At 42.6% G+C, this 25,402-nt stretch overlaps 1 protein-coding gene across 1 annotated transcript in view; it reads left to right on the top strand.

Moving 5' to 3' along the window:
* Window positions 1–25,402, top strand: part of LOC145355894 (transmembrane protein 132C-like) — a 928,035-nt gene that overhangs the window by 63,101 nt on the left and 839,532 nt on the right. The gene's annotated exons all lie outside the window — the stretch shown is intronic.

The raw sequence follows: 25,402 nt of genomic DNA, 5'->3' as shown, positions 1-25,402 counted from the left end.
CATTTAAACTTATCTGGGTAGACACATGAACAGGCGGGGAATAGAGGGATACAGGCGGTTGGTCTAGTTAGGATAACGTGATCAGTGCGTGCTTAGTGGGCCTGTTCCTGCGCTGTTCTTTGTTCTTTGAGTCTGGTTAGCTACACTTTGGTTTTCTTGCAGAAACTGACACTGACAAATTATGGCAAGATTCCGCTTCTTGTGTCAGGCATCCTCCTCTGGTCTAAATAAAACAATCCCAGCTTTTCCCACATCTCCACTGAAGTCCCTCATCCTTGGCATCATCCCTGTAAATTGCCACTTTACCCCCTCCAAGGCCCAGACATCCTTTCCAAAGTGAGCTGCTCGGAATTGTGAACAATATTCTGGCTAAGGCCTAAGTCGTGGTTTTGTAAATGTTTAACATGACTTTCCTGTCTTTATACTCAGCATGCCTATTTAAAAATCCAGGCATTCTATACACTTTAACATCTTTATCAACTTGCCCTGACATCTTCAAGGATTAGTGAATCTACAACCCCCGCAGGTCCCTCTGCTCTTGAACCTTTTTTAAAATAGTACCATTCAGATTATACTCCCTTTCCATGTCGTTCCAAGTATCAGTAATACATCACTTCAGACTTATCCACATTTAATAACGGGATCTCCTTGGCTCACATCGCCTGACATCCATCTTACTGACAGAGTCTATTTGCAAAATGAAATAATCTCCAGTACTCCATGTGGGAGGCCTTAAAATGAGGGCCAAGTGATTCGATGACACAACTCCCATTTTTCAATCTCAGAAGGGGAACCTAAGCACCTAGACTGGTGTCTGCGACTAGTGGTGGTCGATTCGGTGCCTTTCAAGATAGGAAAAGCAGCCTAAGAGCTGTTGCAACAGCCTGAAGCTGAAATGCTTTTCACCAGCAAGTGCCTGGAGGTGCCCCACAGTTGCCTACATTTAGCTCCTCAAATTTATATAAATGATTTGATTTGATTTATTATTGTCACATGCATTAGTGTGCAGTGAAAAGTATTGTTTCTTGAGCACTATATGGGATCGCATACCATTCATAGAGAAGGAAACGAGAGAGTGCGGAATGTAGTGTTACAGTCATAGGTAGGGTGTAAAGAAAGATCAACTTATTGCAAGGTAAGTCCATTCAAAGGCATGACAGCAGCAGGGAAGAAGCTGTTCTTGAGTCGATTGGTACGTGACCTCAGAATTTTATATCTTTTTATTGATGGAAGAAGATGGAAGAGAGAATGTCCGGGGTGCATGCGGTCCTTAATTACGCTGCCTGCTTTGCCGAGGTAACGGGAAGTGTAGACAGAGTCAATGGACGGGAGGCTGGTTTGCGTAATGAATTGGGCTTCATTCACACCCCTTTTAGTTTCTTGCAGTGTTGGGCAGAGCAGGAGCCATATCAAGCTGTGATACAACCAGAAAGAATGCTTTCTATGGTGCATCTGTAGATGTTGGTGAGAATCGTAACTGACATGCCAAATTTCCTTAGTCTTCTGAGGTAGTAGAGGCATTGGTGGGCTTTCTTAAGTACAGTGTTGGCATGGGGGTACCAGTTCAGGTTATCAATGATCTGGATACCTAAAAACTTGAAGCTCCCGACCATTTCTACTTTGTGCTCTTTGATGCAGATAGGGGCATGTTCTCCTTTATGCTTCATGAAGTCGATGGCAATCTCCTTTGTTTTGTTGACATTGAGAGAGAGATTATTGTTGTTGTGCCAGTTCAACAGATTTTCTATCTCATTCCTGTACTCTGTCTCGTCATTGTTTGAGATCCAACCCACAACGGTGGTGTCGTCAGCAAACCTGAAAATCGAGTTGAAGGGGAATTTGGCCACACAGTCATAGGTGTCCACATTATGTCCAAAATTCAGTATCAGAAGGGTTTCTAGCATATCTGTTCCTACTTAAGATTGTTCCTTGTGCATATTTTCTATGATTGACTATAATGCAATACTCCTTCAATAGGCCAATGTTTTATGTTAGAATAAAGCATGGGGTGATTCTGGGCAATATGAAACAATTACTGCCATTGCAACTGTTCCATTAAATTCAAACAACATAGAGATCTTGACAGGGTAGATATAGAGACTGGAATTTTACTGGCACACCTGCCCTGGAATTAAGGCGGGAACAGCATTTTCCGTTGGCCTTGGTCGGGGGGGAGGGGGGGGGGAGCGGATCTTACAAGCCTAGAGCAGATGTGTTGGTAAAGTCAGCCAGAGAAATTGTTTCTCAGGCTGGGGAATCTAAAATGGACCATGATCTCAGGATAAAGAGTACACCATTTAGCTCTGAGGAGAACTTTCATCACAGGTTGTGAATCTTTGCAATTCTCTATACCAGAGATTTGTGGAAAGTGTATTGTTGCATATATTTAAGGCTGAAATAGATAGATTTTTGGTCTCTCAGAGAGTCAAGGAATGTAGGCAGTAGGATAGGAGTGAGGATGTTCGGTGATGACTTTCAATACTGTTCACGACTTCTCCGATACTGGAGCAGTCCAGATCCATATGCAGCAAGACCTGGACAATCTTCAGATTTGGGCTGACAAGTGGCAAGTGATACAAGAAGGCAGTTCACCACCATCTTCTAAGGGGAAATTAGGTGTGGGCTATAAATGCTGGTGGTGCCCACGCCCTGTGAAAGAATACAAAAAAGGTAAGAAAGTGAAGTTGAGGCAACAAAGCAGCCATGATCAGATTGAATGGGTGAGATGGCTGGACAAATTGTATGGGCTAGTCCTGCATCAATTTCTTGTATTCATAGAGATCTGTGCTCATGGTAAAGAATGTCAGGACTGGAAGCAGATCACTTTGATCAGACTGTTTATACCTACTATGGAAAGAAATGAAAGAGCACCAAAGTATTTTTTACAAACAATGACGTACTTTTGAATAATAACCGTTTTGTTGAGTTAGAAATGCAGCAGCCAGTTACCATGAAACAAGGTCCCACTAACTGCAATGAGGTAATGGACCAGATACTGTTGGTTTTAGTGAAGTTGGTTGCCAGAAAACAGAGGCAGTGTTAAATAATGTACATTTTTACTTTTGGATATTAGAAATAGGGTATAACTTTAAGTGATTTAATTTTGTGTTAGTGAGTGGAAAGGGTTAAAACTTCAGTTAGCTTCTGTTAAGCAAGGTACCTACATGTCTGTGGCTTTTGTTTCCCTTTGAAACTGTGCTTTCATTGTAATTGAAGGATTCATGATGTGAAAACAAACAGAGTTCAAAGAAAGACTAGGTTGTTGCTTAGCAACCAGAGGCCCACACTGAAATGCATAAGCACTTGTGATCAATTGGAACCAACTACCTGAGAAGGAAGCAGTTCTCACAAAAACTGTCAACAGAGACAGGATTATGGAATAAGGGGCAGAATGCAAGGCCCATTAATTAAAGAACAGTTTTTTCCTTTGCATCTTTTTTCTTGGACTTGAACTCTTTGATCGTAGGAAAAAAGGAGGCGCGGTAACACAGTGGTTAGCACTGCTGCCTGAAAACATCAGGGACCCGGGTTCAATTCTAGCTTTAAATGACTGTGTAAAGTTTGCATGTTCACCCCGTGTCTGTGTAGGTTTCCTCCGGGTGCTCCTGTTTCCACCCTCACTCTACAGATGTGCAGGTTAGGTTAATTGCAACTTAGTGTTCCAAGGTGTGTAGGTTAGGGGGTTAGTGGGGTAAATACATGAAGGGCCTGGGTAAGATGCTCTGTCGAAGAGTCGGCACTGACTCGAGAGGCTGAATGGCCTCCTTCTGCCATGTGGGGATCCTATGATTGTATGAATAAATAGTTCTAGATATCAGGGAATGAAGCAGAATTTCCAGGAGGATTGAAGTCAAGGGGACAATGAACTAGAATCTGAATGAAGTACTGTTCACTGAAGTTAAAGAAAAGGGCAGAGCGAGGTTCCCAGTTTACGATAGAGCTGAAGGGAGCAGACCTGGTGAAGTTGGCTGATGAGAAGCCAGACATCAGAAGTAATTCCAAGGTTGGTGCCACCTTAATTTAGCCTGTGAAGCAGTATTGTTCTATTGGCATGGCTGGCGACCTGAGATTTTGCGTAAATCTTGGATGCACATGACAATCCAAGACAGGAAAACTGAAAGGAGACATTTAAATCCTCAAAGTGGATCCTTGATGATTCCATTTTAGAGGAAACGTTGCTTGGGAGAAGTAATGCATAAGCATGAGAAATACTCATATGGGAGTCAGAGTTCAGTGAGACCAGTTGGCTCATTATGTGATAAGTATCTGGGGAGATTGATGATAAATCGTAGAATCCCTTCAGTGCAGAAGGAGGCCATTCAGCCCACCGAGTCTGCATCGACCACAATCCCACCCAGGCCCTATTCCCATAATCCCACAAATTTACCATGTGGATCCCCCTGACATTAACGGGCAATTTATCATGGCCAGTCAACCTAACCTGCACATCTTTGGACTGTGGGAGGAAACCGGAGCACCTGGAGGAAACCCATGCAGACACAGGGAGAAAGTACAAACTCCACACAGTGATCCGAACCCGGGACCCTGAACTGTGATGCAGCAGTACTAACCACTATGCCACTGTGCTGCCCACAGAAGTTATTGGGAGCAGTGCATTAGTACCTTTTAGAAGCTGGATTTAAAGTACTGAAATTCCTGTGAATTGAGGTCCTTTATTTATAGTGACTTCCCTATTATCAGTTGATGTTGGCTTCAACTCCAAAGACAAACGGATTGTGTTTCCAATCATTATGCCCATAGGGAGCAGTTTGCATGTAGACTAATTTATTCCTTCTTCTGATGTTCCTTGTAAATTTATCTTGGGAAAATGTCTTTCATTCAACTTTACTTTTAATCAGTTGCCCATAAAGTTAAAAGCTTTAACTGTTTCTGAACTCAGTGGATTGTGTCACACATGGGGAAAAAAGTTACCCAATGGGTAACTTAAACATTTTACATCCTACTTTGAAAATTAGAAGTTATTTTAACATAGAACGTAAACACTGCAGCACAAACAGGCCCTTCGGCCCACAAGTTGTGTCGATCATGTCCATACCCACCAGGCCATAGAACAATCTATAACTCCCAATCCTATTAAATCCCATGTACTCATCCAGAAGTCCTGTAAAAGACCCCAGCGAGTTCGCTTCTACCACCACTGACGGCAGCCGATTCCATTCACTCACCATCCTCTGAGTGAAAAACTTACCCCTGACATCTCCTCTGTACCTGCTTCCCAGCACCTTAAACCTACGTCGTCTCGTAGCGACCATTTCAGCCCTGGGAAATAGCCTCCGAGAATCCACCCTCTCAACGTTTTATAAACCTCTATCAGGTCGCCTCTCAGCCTTCATCTCTCCAGGGAGAAGAGACCTAGCTCCCTCAACCTACCTTCATAAGGCATGCCTCCCAATCCAGGCAACATCCTTGTAAATCTCCTCTGCACCCTTTCAATAGCTTCCACATCCTTCCTGTAGAGAGGCGACCAGAACTGCACACAGTTTGTCAATTTTTTGTCATTTGTACAATATTAATGCAAGACTTTCAAAAGAGCTTAGCACAGTACACTCTACAGACTATTCAGAAGTTGGAAATGTCACACTGCTGCCTGCTTGGTTTAAAGTTTATTTATTGGTGTCACAAGTAGGTTTACATTAATGCTGCAATGAAGTTACTGTGAAAATGCCCAGCACCTGTTCGAGTACATTGAGGGAGAATGTAGCAATACAGCTAACCAGCATGTCTTTTGGACTGTGGGAGGAAACTGGAACACCCAGAGGAAACCCACACAGGGTGAACATGCAGACTCCGTAGTTACCCAAGCTGGGAATCGAACCCGGGTTCTGTTGCTGCGAGGCAGCAGAGCTAACCACCATTCCACCATGGGCAAGGCAATCCAGGCACTCAGCATTGTATAATATTATGGGTTTCCTTTGGGGAGAAGTAACTTACGTTTCATGCAGGTATTATGGCAGTCCAACCTTTGCATCTTTGGGCTGTGTGTATTTGAAAAAGTCGTTCTCGTAAGCTCGAGTACATAGCACTGGTTTGGCTACAGAGGCATTAAGCTGACTCTCAGCTCCTTCCTTTCAATATTTTAATCTTAATGAGTTACTGCAGACTGTTCTGCTCTAACAGTAATATATTTGCCATTGCTGGTAAATTGTGGCATGAATACCTAAAGAAACCAAATCCGTCCACTATCAATCACAGGCTACGTGCTGGAATGCAATTACATCCAATGACTGTATAAATCAGAGCTTAATCATCCAGAAGGAATCAACCCTTGCTGCTGTAAATCGTGGTATGAGTGCTTGAAAGTAATCAAAGTTAACTGCTGTACACCAGACTCCGAGCCTCTAAAAGGACCCAATCCCACCTTTGAATGATGATTACAAATATCTGATGGACGGTGAACTTGACTGTCACAGATCCTGGTCCGAATTCCTAAAAGTAATCAAACCGAATCACTGTAAATCTTGATTCGTGACCCTTTGAGAGAAGTAGTTTCTCCTTCTCCTTGTTTTAAATTTGCTATCTGTAAGGGGAGGTTCCTGGGGGTGGCCCACTGGGAGGGGTGGGGGGGGGGGGAGTCTTGTATTCAGCCAATTTCAGCAAACACAAAGACTTAAGAAAGACACTATGCAGTTAAAGACGTTCTTTATTTGAACAACGTGTTGGGAGAGAGATAGTCAGAGGATTCCAAATTCTGTCTGCCTTACATCACATGGGTACAACAGATATACATTTCTGAAGATTTCATACTCCGTGTCATCCAAGTTGGAAGGCCCAATTACATTAATACGCTTTATTTACTTTGGCCAATAGCATTTTACCTTCCAGCAGAATTAAAAATTCATTGGTCAATTGAATCCAGAAATTCTTGCCCCTCGTTGTCTTAGTAACCTTACCTACATAAACCTGGTAGATTCAAGGGTCACCCCAAGCACCTGTAGCCCTGAGAACTACAAGACAGCCATCTTCTCTGGCATCTTTTCTATCCCTTTGAAAATGAAGGATGCATTGAAGGTATTCTTTACAGCTAGAAGCTAAATCCTTTGCTTCATTTCAATAACCTTGGTTGCCTGTAGCTGCCTAGCCTGCCCCTAATAATAGGGTATATGCCCTATGCTTCATTGTTCCGAAAGTAAGTGGCCTGTCTAATTAAACTTGTTTCCCATTATGCTAAGGGGCAAATTGCCAGTCAGCCAAAGCTCACAAGAAAATACAAAAATGTAGTTTAACTCTCTAAATACGAGTCCAAAAATTATTATATTATGTGCTTAAACAAACAATATCTTTGTATGATATATAAGTGAGGCTGATTGCGATACCTTTAATATATATACATATATAAGGCACATTGTGGTTCCTGTTTTAAACTAATTGATTTGGTTTTAATAGTCTCAAAATCAGGGATTTCTGTATCCCCTGCTATACAATCCTTTGTCCTAAAACTATGACTTCTCATTCTAGATTACCCTTCAGAGGAAGGAAACATCTTCCCTAAGTCTACCCTGTCAACCCTTTTATCATCTTATACCTCAATTAGATCTCCACTCATTCTCCTGAACTCTAGAGAGTATCGGCCGAAACTGCCCAATCTCTCTTCATTAGATCAACTCCACGTCTCAGGAATCAATCTAGTGAACCTCCCGTGAACTGCCTCCAATGCAACTGCAACCCTCCAAGTAATGGGACCAAAACTGTACACAATACTCCAGGTGCAGTCTCACTAATGCTTTGTACCATTGCAACAACACATTCCTACTTTTATCTTCTATTCCTTTTGGAATAAATGCCAAAATTCCATTTGCCTTTCTTATAACCTGCTGCACCTCATACTAGTTTTCTGTGATTCATGCATGAGTACACCTAGATCCCTCAGCAGCGAAGCACTCTGAAGCTTCTCTCCCTTTCGATAAGTTGCCTTTCTATTTTTCTAACTATAATAACTCCAGGAGTTGGCTGTGAGGAACTGTGCTTTTATTGCATAAGTGAAAATAAACAATAACGACAAGTCTATGGTGAATGCAACAGGTCCCAGCTAGGACGAAAAGGTTAATTGGCCCTCTCAGGGTGCTGCTTACATAGGTCTTGATGTACAAACTTCATCTATTGGGCTAACCACCAGTCCTCAGGGAATTCACATTCAACAAGCACAACTGGGACATCAATTAATGATTCTCCATGCAGATCATGGGGGTTATCACACTGACCAAAATGGATAACCTCATAATTATCCATGTTAAACTCCATCTGCCAAAACAATCCAAACCAAAACTTCAGAAAGTTGATAAAGAAGGGTAGGAGAAACTATGAAGCTGGGCTAGCGCTTAATATAAAAAAGGATAGCAAGAGTTTTTATAAATATATAAAAAGGAAGAGGCTGGCTAGGGTGAACGTTGGTCCTTTAGAGGATGAGAAAGGGGACCTAGTGGTAGGGGATGGGGATATGGCTAAGGTCTTGAATAACTTTTTTGTGTCTGTCTTCACGGAGGAGGACGTGAATAATTTGCCGGGTGTTAGCGATGGAAAGGTGGTAGGACTGGAGGGTCTTAATGACATTACTGTTACGAGAGAGGCGGTGCTCGACAGACTGGAGGGGCTGATTGTGGACAAGTCCCCAGGACCAGATGGATTGCATCCGAGGGTTCTGAAAGAAATGGCGGAGGTGAAGTGGATGCCTTGGTGGTTATTTTCCAGACGTCGCTGGATTCTGGGGAAGTGCTGGAAGATTGGAAAACGGCTAATGTTACGCTGTTGTTTAAGAAGGGTGCCAGGCAAAAGGCGGGGAATTATAGGCCGGTTAGTTTAACGTCTGTGGTAGGTAAAATGTTAGAATCCATCATTAAGGAAGAAATTGCGAGGCATCTTGAAGGGAATTGCTTGATAGAGCAGATGCTGCACGGTTTCATTAAAGGGAAGTCGTGTCTGACAAATTTACTGGAGTTCTGAGGATGTGCCTAGGGCGGTGGATAGAGGAGAGCCGGTGGATGTGGTCTTTCTGGATTTTCAGAAGGCATTTGACAAAGTACCTCACAAGAGGTTATTGCAGAAGGTCGAGGGACATGGAGTTGGGGGTAGGGTGTTAGCGTGGATAGAGGATTGGTTGTCAAATAGGAGGCAGAGAGTGGGGGTCAACGGGTGCTATTCGGATTGGCGGATGGTGACTAGTGGAGTGCCCCAGGGGTCGGTGCTGGGGCCTCAGCTTTTTACCATTTATATAGATGATCTGGAGGAGGGAACTGAGTGTAGGGTGTCGAAATTTGCTGATGACACCAAGATTGGGGGAATGGCAAATTGTGCGGAGGGTGTGGAGAGTCTGCAGAAGGATCTAGACAGGCTGGGCGAATGGGCCAGGAAATGGCAAATGGAATTTAATGTTGGCAAGTGTGAGGTGGTCCACTTTGGTAGGAATAATGGTAGGAAGGACTATTACTTACGTGGCGAAAAACTGCAGCAGGCGACGGTGCAGAGGGACCTCGGGGTCCTTGTGCATGAGTCGCAAAAACCCAGCTTGCAGGTGCAGCAGGTGGTCAGGAAGGCAAATGGGATGCTGGCCTTCATAGCGAGGGGGATTGAATATAAAAGTAGGGAGGTCTTGCTGCAGCTGTATAGGGCATTGGTGAGGCCGCAGCTGGAGTACTGTGTGCAGTTTTGGGCGCCGCACCTGCGCAAAGATATTTTGGCCTTGGAGGGAGTGCAGAGGAGGTTTACTAGGCTGATACCGGAGTTGAGGGGGTTGAGCTATGAGGAGAGGCTGAATAAACTAGGCTTGTACTTGTTAGAGTTTAGAAGAATGAGGGGAGATCTCATTGAGACATATAAGATGATGAATAGGATGGATAGGATAGAGGTGGAGAGACTCTTCCTGCTCAAAAAAGACAGTTGGACTAGGGGGCACAGCCTCAAGATAAAGGGGGGGCGGTTTAGAACGGAGTTGAGGAGGAACTTCTTCACTCAAAGGGTGGTGAATCTCTGGAATTCTCTGCCCGTTGAAGTGGTGGAGGCTGCCTCACTAAATATTTTTAAGACGCGGGTTGATGGGTTTTTGATAAGAGAGGGGATTAAGGGTTATGGAGAGAGGGCAGGAAAGTGGAACTGAGCCACGACAGATCAGCCATGATCTTATTGAATAGCGGGGCAGGCTCGAAGGGCTAGATGGCCTACTCCTGCTCCTATTTCTTATGTTCTTATGAAATCATTGTTTCCAAACATGGGAAACAGCCCAGTGTGGGTGATGGCATGGATGGTTTAAAGAAACAGAAGAGAAATTAGTCGTAGTTTGAATCAGGTTCCTGTTGTGATAGCTTCCCACAATTGCTGTTGTGTATTAGGATGTCGAGCAGGAGTTTGAGTTTGCTCGGATTTTTTCAATGCAATTAAAATGGGGTGTTTTGTTACACTGAAAACAATAAGTAAGTTGATTTTGGTGTTGCAGATCAGCTGCTCATTATGAAAACAGCCTGACTGTCAATTAGTTTATTACTATTAGTTACATGTAATGAAGTCACTGTGAAAATCCCCTAGTTGCCACATGCCGGTGCCTGTTCGGGTACACTGAGGGAGAATTCAGCGTGGCCAATGCACCTAACCAGCACGTCTTTGGACTGTGGGAGGAAACCAGAGCACCTGGAGACAACCCACGCAGACATAGGGAGAATGTGCAAACTCCACACAGGCAGTGATCCAAGCCAGGAACCGAACTCAGGTCCCTTGTGCTGTGAGGCAGCAGTGTGACAAGTGTGCCTAATATCAACAGTTTTCTATATTGGGCAGCAATCTGCGATACTAGTTTAAAATTCAAAATCATTACCCCATTTCTGCAAATAGGAATATTTCCTTTAAAGAATGTTTTGTATCTTGTGGGCTCCGCCTATCTTCCTTGATGATTTTGTTTTGATGCGAGTTGGCCGATTCCTGATTTCACAGATTGCTAATTGGTGATCTGTATGTATTTATAAGCAGATGTCATAGCATTCATTTTATTGCAATCATTTTGTATTCAGTTCAGTAGCTTGTAGGAGGATTGTGTTTTTAAATTTTACTTCAGTGAGGGCCACTGCACATTTTTAGAATATATGCTGCAGCTTTAGGGATGTCTTGATAGCCAGACAACTAATTTGCTTAGAGATACCTGATGAAGAATGATATTCAGTGGGGATTTCAATGTTACTTGGCCTGGGAAACTCACCATAGTGAATACCTTGAGGTTTTGTCACTAAAGCTGGTTGTCAGGGTCACTTCAACGGAGAAACTCAAAGTGCCGAGAGTTAGCACTTGAGCTATATATCTCTGCTTGACAGGATAGAGATATCATCTCGGCATTTACTGAGGCCAGCCTGGCTCACTGCAGACGTTGTCAGAAGCATTAAATATTGTTGGATAATCCGTCTGTTGTGACTGTGAGGCTTCAGGAATTGCTGGCTTTGGGCTATCTGTTCCTGCGTGTTCCTGAGCAATTGGAAGCATATCTTTCTATGTCATCTCTTTTAATCCTACTGGAATTGGTCACTTTGCATGGGCAATGGAGTGCCTACTTCCACCAGAGATACAAATTCGTTCTCGGCATCCTTCAATTAAGTCCAGCGACACGGGAGGGGAAGTCAGATTGCATAACTTGTATGTGCAGATCCTTCCCTTTGTGTATTCTTGCTCATTGCTGGTGTGAGATAAGACCAAACTTTAGAGCTTCACAATTTCAGTCTCTTGTTAGTCACCCATTCAGTGAAATAGTTTAATGCGAGTGAAGTTAATATTAGTTTACTGAATTGGAAAACATGCTTTATTTAAATCATTACATTCAGGAGTGAAATAAAAAAAAATTGCTAAGGTCAGATAGGTTGTTTTATCTCGGAGGGTCAGTTCTCATTGGACTGTTAGTGACCTAAGGATTTGTCTTTTTCTTTGTCATTGTCTGTTTTTATTGATGTCTGTCTGGGGAGACGATGGACTGCACTTGGGTGGAATGTTCCCCATTCCGCCCACCATGGGAATTATAGCAGGCGGGACAGGACCATGCAGATGTCTGTTTGACCTCGGGCAGGAATTTCCGGTCTTGGGGCGAGTGCGGCCGGAAAATCCCACCCAGGGAATGTCACTTCTGTGTTGAACATTGTCTATTGTGGTTGTAGATGCCGTGAAGTTCTGTGAACAGCGCAGACCACTCTACATTGCTCTCATCAACCTCAACAAGGCCTTCTCAATTGTCACCAGAGGCAGATTCATTAACCTGCTGCAGGAAATAGGCTGTCTGGCTGGATATCTGAGAACCATTACTTCTTTCCACAGTTCATCAGTTACAAAGGAGAATCTTCAGAGGCTTTCAAGATCAGCAGTGGGGTAAAACAGGACTGTGTCCTGGCATCACTTCTCTTTGGCAAATTTTTCTCCAGGCTGCCCTGTATACTTTTCAGGAACTCAAATGAGGATGCATGCCAGAGCCGATGGCAACTTGTTCAACTTGGCAAGCTTGTAACGCCAAGACCAAAGTGCTTAGCGTTGTAGTTTGTGAGTTGCTGTTTGCTGATGGTGCTGCACTGGCAGGTGTTGAAGTTCACTTGCAGCAGCTTTTGGACTGGTTTCTTCCCAGCCAAAGGAGGTTGCACTGACAGTCACCATCAGGGGATCATGATCTGTGGGGCTACTGCCAAGGGCTGAAAAATAGATCTATTTCAGCACACACCTGATGGGCTGAATGGCCATCTCCTCTGATATTAATTACTATAAATCTATAGCCGACCTCCTCAATTCATCCAATGATCACCTCAGAAGGACCATTCATATTAGTTACATAAGATATCCAAATAATTCTGCTATTGATATTTGAGGTGAAGATGCAGAATCTTGTCCATTTAGTTCATTGGTGTTCTATTGGGTTCTCCAAGGCGGCCTTCACAACCCATGACAGCGCAGACTTGCTGAGCAGAGACTGATAGCTAAGTTCTGCACACATGAGAACGGCCTCAACCGGGATCTTGGGTTCATGTCACGCTATCTGTAACCCCCACGACTTGCCTGGGCTTGCAAAATCTCACTAACTGTTCTGGCTGGACACAATACACATCTCTTTAACCTGTGCTTAACCCTCTCTCCACTCACATTGTCTGTACCTTTAAGACTTGATTACCTGTAAAGACTCGCATTCCAACCATTATTTTGTAAATTGAGTTTGTGTCTTTATATGCCATGCTTGTGAACAGAATTCCCACTTACCTCGTGAAGGAGAAGCGCTCCGAAAGCTAGTGGCTTGTACTACCAAATAAACCTGCTGGATTTTAACCTGGTGTTATGAGACTTCTCACTGTGTTCCATTGGGTCTCACAGGTTTCACAAGTCTGAATTTGTTGTGGCTTCCTTGGGTTTGAAATTGACCTTCAGATACCACACTTAACAAGCATGCCAGATCCAATGTGTGAAGACGGTTAATTAAAGTACCCAGACTCTTTCTGCATGATTTAACTTTTTCCTTATTAATGTTCTTAAGAGCTTAATGATATTTGAATGTAAATCATTGGCACTCTGGGACATTATCAGGACATAATAAGGTGCTATGCGAGAACACAAGCCTTTTTATGATGGTTTTCTCTTACATTCAGCATTTGAGTAAGATGGTGGGCAGCTAGTCACTAGGAGGTATGCCAGGGCTGGTATTGGGGTAACTCTCCTTCCCTGTGTGGGGAATGATTGCCTTCCAATGATTAGCTGAAATTTCATGAGGCTTTATATGTGCTAAACCATATCTCTCCGCATTACTGTATACAAACTCAAAACCCCAGTGCACTGTGCTACTCCGATACTCCTGCACTAGGTACAATTTCAGAATGACACCCTGTTCTATTATCATGGATATGTGTGTAAGATAGAACCATGGGAAAAACTGCAGATTTCAATCGCTTATATCACATATTTTAAATGGACATTATATTATATTCATTTTAAAATGACATTACATGGAATATCAAACTGGCCTTGTGATGAACTAAATTTTGGGGGGGAGCAGTTTAGTTTTGGATTTCAGTGTGTTCATTCTTGCTGTAGTAGAGACTGGTAGAGGTAAATCTACAGTTATGACTCCAAAAGATTGGTTTCACAAAAGATCTAATGTGAAATGCATCCCTCAAAGTAAGAAATGTAATTGTGCCTCCTGTTGATTAATTGGACCCTTGATAAAGCCGACCCTGCAGGAACAGAAATTTCAGTAATCAAAAGTAAGTCAAAGCGTCTACCTGAACCATACAATCATCTCAGGCTTGCAGCTGCCTTTAGCTTCATCAAACAGTACAGCATGTGATATTTGAATGGGGAGAAAGGCAGTTGTCTACCTGGGTGCTTCAGCCATGATACAAAGTGGTGTCATAATGCATCACATGAATTTTCTGTTTATCCTGGGTTAATTTATCTACAAAGTGTTTTCAAAGTGTATCCAATGTGATTATCAGGTTACCTGGCTTGGACTGAATCTCTAGGTGTAACCTTGCATCTTAATCCAGAGATTTGTAATCCTGGCAGTGAACTGGTCAAACAACCTCCAATGGCTTATGGTTGGTCTGTACCACAATTCCTTTGTCCAGTTGGTAGTTATGAAAACACATCATTCCAAAGACGAAATTTAATGCTTACCACTTGATATTGGAGCACTGTGTTTGTGTTGCCTACTGGTGGATGATGAGTACATCATCCCAAACATTAATTAGAAGTTGATTAATGGGCGAGAGCTTTCTGACCATTCACATCAGTGGGATCATCTGGTCCTGTTGATGGTGTACCCTTGCCATGGGTTTCATGGTGACAAGGCGTGTATTCAACATGAAATCCCACTGACAAATGCAGGATCCAGAAGGTCCCTCCACCAGCCAATGACGTACCTTCTCCCACTGTGAAACCTGTGGTAGGTCACAAAATCCATTGAAATCTGTCATTTGCAATATTCTCTGGGTTCTGGAAATTGGGTTCCAATGGGTAGATTTAATTTAGATTTTTTTAATTTGATTTGCTGAATACCTCATGATGCCTCCAGAATCAACACTTCCAACACACTGCTATTTGGAATCCCATGTTCTAACCTTCTTAAACATGAGGTTATTTAATGCTCTGCACATATATTGTCACATGTATTAGCATGAAGTGAAAAGTATTGTTTCTTGCATGCTATACAGACAAAGCATACTGTCCCTAGGGAAGGAAACAAGAGAGTGCAGAATGTAGTGTTACTGTTATAGTTAGGGTGTAAAGAAAGATCAATTTAATGCAAGGTAGGTTCATTCAAAAGTCTGACAGCAGCAGGGAAGAAGCTGTTATTTTGTCGATTGGTGACCTCAGACTTTTGTATCTTTTTTTCTGACAGAAGAAGGTGGAAAAGAGAATGTCCAGGGTATGTGGGGTCCTTAATTATGCTGGTTGCTTTGCCGAGGCAGCGGGAAGTGTAGACAGAGTCAATGGTTGGGAGGCTGGTTTGTGTGATGGATTGGGCTCCATTCACGACCTTTTGTAGTTTTTTTGCAGTCTTGGGTAGAGCAGGAGCCATACCAAGCTGTGATACAACCAGAAAGAATGCTTTCTATGGTGCACCTGTAAAAGTTGGTGAGAGTCAAAGCTAACATGCCAAATTTCCTTAGTCTTCTGAGGAAGTAGAGGCATTGGTGAGCTTTCTTAACTATAGTGTCGACACAGAGGGACCAGGACAGGTTGTTGGTGATCTGGGCACCTAAACACTTGAAGATCTCAACCCTTGCTACTTTGTATTTTTGTGATTGGTGCAGTTGGCAGGACAACTACTTGCTTATTTGTAACAGCAGCTACTCTCAAGAGAAAAGTGCCTTAAAAGAATGCTTTGCATGAGGGATTAAAGGTTTGCTTAAAACCATGCACTGAACTCATGAGAAAGAAGGTGGAAGGGTATCCAAAAGAATGAGTCAGTTCTCACATCCAAAAGTCAGCCACCATGTTAAAAGATGTTCCACTAAGGCAGCAATCCCTGTCAAATATCATCAATAAACTTTAAGTTATACCATTACAATATATTGGCAATCTAATGTGAAATGCATCCTACATTAATGTGAGACTGGGTATTCTTCCTTCAGTTAATTTGAGAGAAGGAAAAGCAGGAAATGTTCTTGAATGTCAGCTGAATATCTAATTGCCAGTTTGGGAGCCTCTCACATCCTCTACCTTTTGGCCCGGCGTTGGGGGCATTTTTTTTCAGTTTTATAGTTGTTGAATCCCACACCAGTATCGCTGCCGGTGGAAAACGCATCGATTTTCGTGGCTGGTGGCAACATTTCGATTTCATTCAGGAGAATCGCGGTCATTATCTTTTGAGTGACATCCCATTTCCTCCCATTGTCTCAATTCTACATTATGGTCCCTGTATAGTGTATTTAAAAAGAAAGATAAAACAGGATATTTGGTCAGAGGTCTAAATCTTTCATTCTAGATGCTTTGTGCAAAAATAAAGCTTGGTTCTTTTTGGTTCGAAAACATCAGGATTTCACGTTAAGGATATTTGGAAACGTTCTATTTAATTCAATGTTTTTGTCTGACACAGGCTGCTAACTATAGATGTATTGATTTCAATTAGTTATAGAGTGTTGTGTAAGTGGCTGAGAATTAAAGTAATTGAGCAGTCTCTAAAGGTACTTTTACATTCCAATTGACATCCCTGGAGAGCAGCATTCAAACAGACTCTCAAACTTCACGCGCCGCTACCAGCTATTCACCTAGTTGTCGCAGTCACTCCAAACCGAGGCTTGTTATATGGGCAAGTGTTTTGTTTGTGACTGCATCTTTGTGGTTGAGCATGCACAAGGTGGAGGTGGGGGAGTGAGAGACTGACACCATTACAATATATTGGCAATGAGCAACTGATCTCTGTTAATGTACTGCTCCTTCAACTTTATATTTGTCGTATTGTATGCATATTATTGTAATGACTTCAACGAGGCCCAGCACTGAAAGGTTGCAAGAGACCCATGTGATGCATGAGCCACTGAGGTTCCTCGGACTTGGTGGAGGAGATGTGTAGTGACTTCAATGAGGTCCCTAAGGTTGGCCTCTTGGAATGTGAGCTCCCTGATTGAGGTCAGAATTGCCTGCGCAATCAGGGAGCCTCACCTGTGTACAAATATGGGGTGTCAGGGCTACTGACACTCTGGATTCTGACTTGTACCTATAGCACTCTTAGGAGTGGAATTGAGTTTGTAAGTAAAAGGGAATCTGGTGACGGGATACCGGCCTCTGAGGAGTTATTTCAACTACAGTATTTGATTTCATAATTAAGTTATGATTTCTACGATATGCGTTGGAGTGGAGAGTAGCTCTGGAATTCGGTCACCCCACTCGTACGGAATCAGAGTGGGTAAGGGGCAGACAATGGAAATGTCCATTGACCTGGGACGGGATTTTCCGGTCTCGCTTGAAGTGAGGCCATAAAAATCCACCCATCGTATTGTATTGCTGGTTGACCTCCACTATTATTGAATGTTTAATTTCTGGGAGCACTCTGGGGGTTTTGCCATGTCAGAGATGCTGCTTGCACAGTTCAGTCCTGTTTATGGAAAGTTGCTGTGTGATTTCTCATATTCTGCATATTGAGAGGTGAACATTCATTTCTTTGAATTGTTGCTGGCAACTATTGCTCATTCCTAGTTGCCGTAAGGGGGAGATGCTTGACCGGAAACTATAGAATAGTGCAACTGAATTGGTATGGGACTGGTGTCCCTTAAAGGCCAAACTACAGACAAGGATGGCCGGTTTCCTTCCTTACAAGGACATGAGACGACCACCTGACAATTCATTATGATTAACCCCAGAATGCGTAACCCCAGAAAATCGGCCTGCAGGTTGGAACTTTGGAAGTATTTGGATGAACTACTTGCAACCCCAGAAGGTGTAACCCTGAAGGCGAAAGCCCTGGAAGTTGAAGCCCCTGGAATGTTGCAAGATAACTTAGAATGGATTCTATTGTTGTGAAGGAACTGTTTGTTATTGAATTATTAGTCTTTTAGTACTGTTTGTTGGTTTATTACTATTGTATTTTGAGTTATTTGCAATCACAAGTGATCACAAACATTTTCTTTTGAAGACTAATGCCATATTCTCAAATGCAGATTTTTTTAGAATTCAGTTTACATTCTCATCTGTCCTGGTGGGATTGGAGCTAATTTATTTAGGATTACTAGTCCAACAATAAAAAAAAGATAATTTGTATGGATTCTAATTTTAAGGGCAGCCATTAGTAAATTTATTGAAACAAAATAGAAAATGTTAGGCAAAATATTAATATGCAGTATAACTTTAAAAACTCTGGTATACTTGTACACAGTTGTAACAACTTGTATTTGTTGTAGCACCTTGAATATAGTCAAACATCCAAAGATGACATGGAATGAGGCACATAATTACATTTCAGCATTGACTTGGTCAAAGTCAGGTGGCTTGATGGCACAATGGTTAGCACTGCTGCCTCACAGCGGCAGGGACCCGGGTTCGATTCCCGGTCTTGGGTTACTGTCTCTGTGACGTCTGCGCATTCTCTGAGTCTGTGTGGGTTTCCTCCGGGTGCTCCGATTTGCTCCCACAGCCCAAGAATGTGGGGGTTAGGTGGATTGGCCATGCTAAATTGCCCCTTAGTGTTAGGGACGGACTAGCTAGAGTAAAATGCATGGGGTTTTGGGGATAGGGTCTGGGTGGGATTGTGGTCGGTGCAGACATGATGGATTGAATGGCTTCCTTCTGCTCTGTAGGATTCTCTGATTCTATGAAAGAGATAGATGTCAAGAGCATCTAAAAGGAATAAAGAGAGGAAGACATGCGTCGAGGTTTAGCGTGGGAATTTCAGAACTTTGGGGATTGGCATCTGGTCTGTAATAATGGAGCTGTTAAAATTGGGAATGTTCAAAGAGCCAACATTGGAGAAATATGGAGTACTCATAGAATTATAGGGTTTCAGAAAGGCTGGGTTGGGCTTTGGAGGGATTTGCAAACAAGGATGAATCTGAAAAGTGAGGTGTTTGTTTACTTTAACCAAGAGCCAACGTGGTTCAAGAGCCTCACAGCACCAGGGATCTGAGTTCAATTCCAGTCATGGGTCACTGTTTTTGAGGAGTTTGCCCATTCTCCCCATACCTGCATGGGTTTCCTCCGGGTGCTCCTGTTTCCTCCCACAGTCCAAAAAGATGTGTGGCTTAGGTTGACTGGCCATGCTAAATTGCCCCTTAGTGTCAGGGAGACTGGTAGGGTTACGGGGATAGGGCCTGAGTGGGATTGTGGTTGGTGGTGACTCAACAGGCTGAATGGTCTCCTTCTGCACTATAGGATTCTATGATTCTATAATCTGGTTCCCAGTGTGTACATTGAACCATTGAATAATGCACCACTTCTTAGTACTTGCCACCTCTCTTTCTATCTCATTCTGATGCTTGTGGGAATATAATTAGCTTTTCATAGACGCTAGTAAAATGTATTAATTATGCACGAGTGTTGCAAGTGTATTAGAATTTACAAGACTGTACCTGTAATCCATCCTATATCGTTAAAATTTCACACATGCAATAATTGAAAATTACTGAAGCAAAAAAGAAAAGCTGAAGTCTTATTCGATATCAAATTTTGCAACTTGCGACAATCTGGGAGCTACTAAATTGTTATACTGTTGGAAAGTCACTGCCTGATGTTATCAAGTCTGGGCTGCATTAATTTCTAAGCTGATACTTCAGTTGAAAGAGTCTATGTAAGTATTTGACCTGCATCTATTTTTTCCTTCACTTTATTCCCCCAGTTATTCCACATATATGAAATGTTGGTTCCACAAAAACAACTTTGCGAGGCAAACCATAGTTTTATATGTTTTCGATTGAAACAATATTAGTGATTGTTGTAGGCAATAAAATCTAACCGTGTCAGCTGAGACACGAAGGAGCTCAAATAATTTGATGTTAGATTTGCTTTCATAATATAGTTTCTCTTCAAGGGAGAGCCCTCGCAGCCAAAGCATTTGTGACCGAGGCGTCACTATTGAATGTAAAATGGAATTCTCCTGCACCACTTTCTTTCAGGGATCAAAGCTTGCAAACACTCGCTCTCTTTTGATGTGTTTTAAGCCAACTCTGCCTCTTGTCAGCGTTGCCTGACACAGAACATATGGTTGCTACAGCAGGAATGCTAAGCGATTTGTAAAACAATGTTTCCTATTACCAGTCCCGTGGTAAATCCGCCTTCAGGAGAGGAGAGGTGAAAATCAGCTAACCTGTACCAATGCATTTCACATGAGCAGGAAATGTTTGGCCAGTTAAGTAATCGCAAGAATAGAATTTATTGCAAAACACTGTCACGGGATATGTAGGGGATGAACGACCTTGAGAAAACACAGCCTATATTTAAGCAGCAAACGTGGTAGATAATGTAAATTTACTGACAAACATCTGAAACTGGAGCACAAGAAGTTACACGCTGGACCAGTTAATCCTCTCGTGGGGCTTTCTAAAGGGGGTCATTGTAAAGGCAAGCATGGATTCAATCACTTTTAAATATCTCATATTTATTCACTGGGGTTGTATTGTTTGGCCAAATTTAATAAGACTTCATGCTGGAATTTTACCGACATGAGGCTCCCAGAACAGCATTCTCTGACCTCGGGCAGGATCTGACCAGCCTCGGACGGGCGAGGTGGTAACATTCCAGCAATTTAATCGAATGTTCTGTGTGTTGGGGTGTATAAAGTCAAATGGGTTTTTGAAACAAAATGACCGGGAGGGGCGACTGCAGTCCATGGAAACGTGGGACGGAATCCTACTGCCCCACCAGTCATAGGAATCAGAGGGGCGGACAGTGGAGAGGTCTGTTGACCTTGGGTGAAATTTTACGCTTTCGCGATGAGGGAGGTCGTAAAATCCCATGGAAAACAGCAAATGCTGAGAATGCTCAGCAGATCAGGTGAGTGGACCGGGCCAAGTTTCTGCTTTAAAGAAGGCTCCATTACCAGGAGGTTAGGCTGTCTGTTTACTCCTCTGCAGCTGCTGACCGACCTGCTGTGTGTTCCCACACAGCGCTGCATTTGCTGGGGCAACCCATGGTGAATCAGAAATTGAGAGCTTTGAGCTTTTTGTTTTGCAGTTGAGATGGGTTGTATCCTTTATTATTCAGTGCAATTGCTACGCTGCCAGAGCTGCTGCAGGTGTTGATTCATAAATTGCCCATGTTTTTGCAGAATTTGATGTTTTTGACTATTTGTGATGTGGCAATGAATGCCTCCCTTTATTGTTCTATTTTTGTAATTCATTTTATGCTTGGGAAGCTACATAGCAATTTTGCCTGGCAAAGCATTTTTAGCAAACTGATTTCGTCAAAGATCTACTCACACGTTACCTATTTGGGGTTTAGTTGCCCTTTACTGTTTACAATTCCTAGGCTTTGAAAATCAATTGAACAAGAGATATTGCCATGCAAATAAATTTTCTGCAATCCTTCACAATCAGATCCTGAAACTTCTCCCAATTTAAACCAACATTCCTGTTTAGAGCTGTGCAATCTTTGGTAGCTCTTCCCGTGCAAGGGCAGTGCCAGTCGATAAACTCCCAGTGGGCTGGTTAGCAAACAGAAAGAGAGACTCCCAATGGGCTGGTTAGCAAACAGAGAGAGTTAGTTTGAAGACAGCTCTGGGTATCTGGCATTGCCTGGCAGGCTAAAGGCGATCCCACCAGATTTTGATAAGCACAGCAAAGCTGGGTTGAATTTCTAGTGTTAACGCTTGAATTTTTTTTTAAGCACCACTATGCATGTTCGTCGGATAGGGTTCATAGTATTTATGGTGTTGGATGTTTGTTATGTGACAGCAACATGAGAATCTTTGATGTGCTTTGAGCAATCCGTCCAGAAGTTAATGAGGCGGCATCTTTTCCTATATGCCTAAAGCCAAGGAGGAGGTGGAAGAGACAATTAATCTCAGTTAGAGCTCCTGTTAAAGAACATAGAATCCCTACAGTGCTGAAGGAAGCCATTCATCCCATCATGTCTGCACTGACCACAGTCCCACCCAGGCCCTATTCTCGTAACCCCATGCATTTACCCTGGCTAGTCCCCCTGACATTAAGATGCAATTTAGCATGCCAGTCCACCTAACCCACACATCTTTGGACAATCTCTATTTTAAAGGAAATTGAGTGCAATTAAATGATGAAGTAAATTGCCCTCAGTGCTCCCTCTCTATATCTCTCTCCCACATGATTCAGTATTTCTGGACCTACTTTTAAATCCCCTGTTATGCCTCTTACTCATTCAACCTATCCAAATCCTATTGCAGTCTCCTTAGGACCCCTTCACAACTTATTTCCTACCCATCTTTGTGTTGTTAACAAATTTAGCAACAATACCTGCCATCCCTTCATCCAAGAATTTATATAAAGTATAAAATGTTAAGGTCTCAGCATTGATCTTGTGGTACACCCCTCATCACATCCTGGTAATGAGGGTAACACATTGGCATGGATTGAAGATTGGCTAGCTAACAGGAAACAGAGTTGTCTTTTTCTGGTTGGCAGGACGTGGCCTCCCCGTGGCATGTTCCTTGTGGTGGGAGGTGGGCATGCTGTTCACTGATGGTGGGATCTTCAGGACCCATTGTTATCAATGGGATTTCCGATTGACTGCACCCCTTGCCTGCGTAAACAGTCAGAAAACCCAGCCCACATCTGAAGTACCATGTACAGTACTGGTCTCTTTATTCAAGGAAGGCTGTAATTACATTACAAGCTGTTCAGAGAAGGCTTACTGAACTAGTACCAGGAATCAATGTGTTGTCTTATTTGGAAAGATTGTTGTGGTTAGGCTAGTAGTCACTAGAGTTTAGAAGAGTAAGAAGTGATTAGATCAAAATGCTTATGGATGTGGAAAGGATGTTTCCTCTTGTCATATAATCTAGAACGAGGTGTCACTGTTTCAAAGTAAAGGGTCTCTCCTTTAAGATGGCGATTAGGAGGGTTTTCTTCTCTCAGAGACCCGTGAATTCCTGGAATGGTGTTTCTCCAAAGGCAGTGGAAGCAGAGTCTGTGAATATATTTAAGACAGAAATGGATCAATTCTTGGTAAGCAGAGGGTGATAGGTTATTGTGGGTAGGCAGGATGCAGATTTGAGGTTACTATCAGATCATCCATGATCTTACTGAATGGTGTAGCAGGGTCGAGGGGCCGAGCAGCCGCTTCTGCTCCCAATTCTTATGTTTGCATGTAATGTTTGAGGAGCCGGATTCAAGAAGGACACTTATATTTGTTCAGTCGTCTTCCCAGTGAACCTGGAGGATGCAGCAAAGGGGTTGCTGATAATATTTCTCTAGTGCTCTAACCAGTCTCTGATGCACAGTGAAGAACTCACTGAAATCTAGGAGCATGGTGATGACAACCGCTCTGTACACTAGGACTTCTGTTGACTTGTGGAGGCCTTTATTGTCTAAAGCTCACTGCTAAAGTTTGTAGAAGGTTGAACTGGCTCAGCTGATATTGTGTTGGATCTCCTTGTCAATGGTGGCCTTTTGAGAGAGCTAGAGGTATGGGAAATGGCCAACGTATTCTGGAGTTTCTCCTTCTGCATAATTGGTGGTGGAATATTTGGCTGACCAGATGTGGGTTGATTTGAGTTTTCTCTTCGCAACATTCAAGGACAGGCTACATTTCTTCAATTTTGATGATTGGACTTTTTGTCAGAAAGGCCATAACCCTCCTCCCATGCCAGGATTGTTCTCTCAATTCTCAAATGGCCAATGTTCTAGGAGAGGACAGAGAAAACACCTCAAAGAGACTTTGAAGCTCTCCTTGAAGCATGGCGGCATTGATCTTAATGACTGGCGGGCGATGCTACCAATCATTCAGAATGGTGACAACTTGCCCATCAAGTTGCACCTCGCTTTGAACCCAGTGCCTGAATGATGAGATATAGTGGTGGAAGAAGAGCAAAGAAAAGGAGGCAAATCCTACAGTCTGAATTCTATTATCTCTAGGGCACTCTGCCATGTGCCCAAGGATCTGAGGGTGGAGAATTAGCTGCTCGGTCACATGAAAACCCATGACCCTGAGAATACATCATCCCCAAACTGAGGGACATCCGACCATGACAACTGACCTTCAATATAAACTACGCTTAGTTTTAGCACATGGAATTGAGAGAGTTTACCTTAATTCAGAAGGGAGCAGTAATAAAATGCTGAAAGGAATGCTAACCAGCACTCTTAGGGCAAAGAAACCAACTTGGCTAAGATTATAAGACTCATTATTCCCCAATCAAACAGCTAGAGGGCAGCTTCCAGGAACATAATACAACTCCACCTGAGCCACATAACGGAAGAGAGAGCAAGTCTAAGAATTCAGGTATTTAGTTGTGTTTACCGTTGCAGTTCACCAAAATTGACCTTGTTTCTTAAACACTTGTCTCCGATTCCATACACAACTGAGGGGCATGAAAGCAGTCAGCTTGGTAATTGCGGAAATGCTCTGAAACAAACTGAACATGTTTAGGGATCCCTGACTGGAATGGAATTTATAAAATGATTTACATTCAGCACAGTAACAGGGAAAGTAAAACTTTGTGAGCAGATTAATCACAAAACAGCACCTTCCGTTGATGTGATGCCCGCAGCCCGTGATAAAATTGCTGTTTCAAAAATTTAAAGAGATTTGTTCGCTTACTGTCACAATTTGCAATCCAGTGGACATTTAACCATGTGTTAAATTGAAATCTGTATTCTTCTTTATTCCCTCACAATGTTGCGGAATTATTTGACACAGTGCAATTTGATAAAGTCACGAGGAAGTTATAATTTGCATCATTCCATGAAAATCGTAAATCTGTGGGCTAATTTAACATTTAAAATAAATTATTCCTGGTTACAGACAAATCATCTGGGAACTGGCAGCAGAAGTTACGAATTAATAAATGTAAAACTTTTAATTAAAAAAATAACAGTTACATCAGTCAGACCAGTTTGTGATGCACTGACCCATCGTTTCTGGGAGGACTTTGATGGAATGAAATTTGCTGATGGTAAGATTCATGGCTGGAATGAGCTTGGGCAGCTGAAACTGGTTCTGAGTGGATGTGCCCCACTGTCAGTAACTGCTCTTAATTTGGTGTTAAATTAGTGTTCTGCAGAAACTTCAACCACATAACTTATTCATTTTGTATGCTGCCAGGAAGTATATTTATTTGAATATGTTCAATACCATGGTTGTAGGACTCAGGAAATATTGCTTTTATTATTGTCCTTGAAGTACTACTACTAGAGGTCAGGCTCAGATGAAAGAAGAATTACTGTATGTGATATATGTGAATTAGCATTCACTACATTAGAGAAAAGAGGTGACCATTGCCATCAGCATTCCTATCAGTCTTTGGCACACAGCCACTTCAGTTTAA

The sequence above is a fragment of the Carcharhinus amblyrhynchos genome, chromosome 20 (assembly GCF_965287045.1).
Source record: "Carcharhinus amblyrhynchos chromosome 20, sCarAmb.v2.hapA, whole genome shotgun sequence".
Lineage (NCBI taxonomy): Eukaryota > Metazoa > Chordata > Chondrichthyes > Carcharhiniformes > Carcharhinidae > Carcharhinus > Carcharhinus amblyrhynchos.
This window is presented reverse-complemented; position numbering and strand designations above follow the sequence as displayed.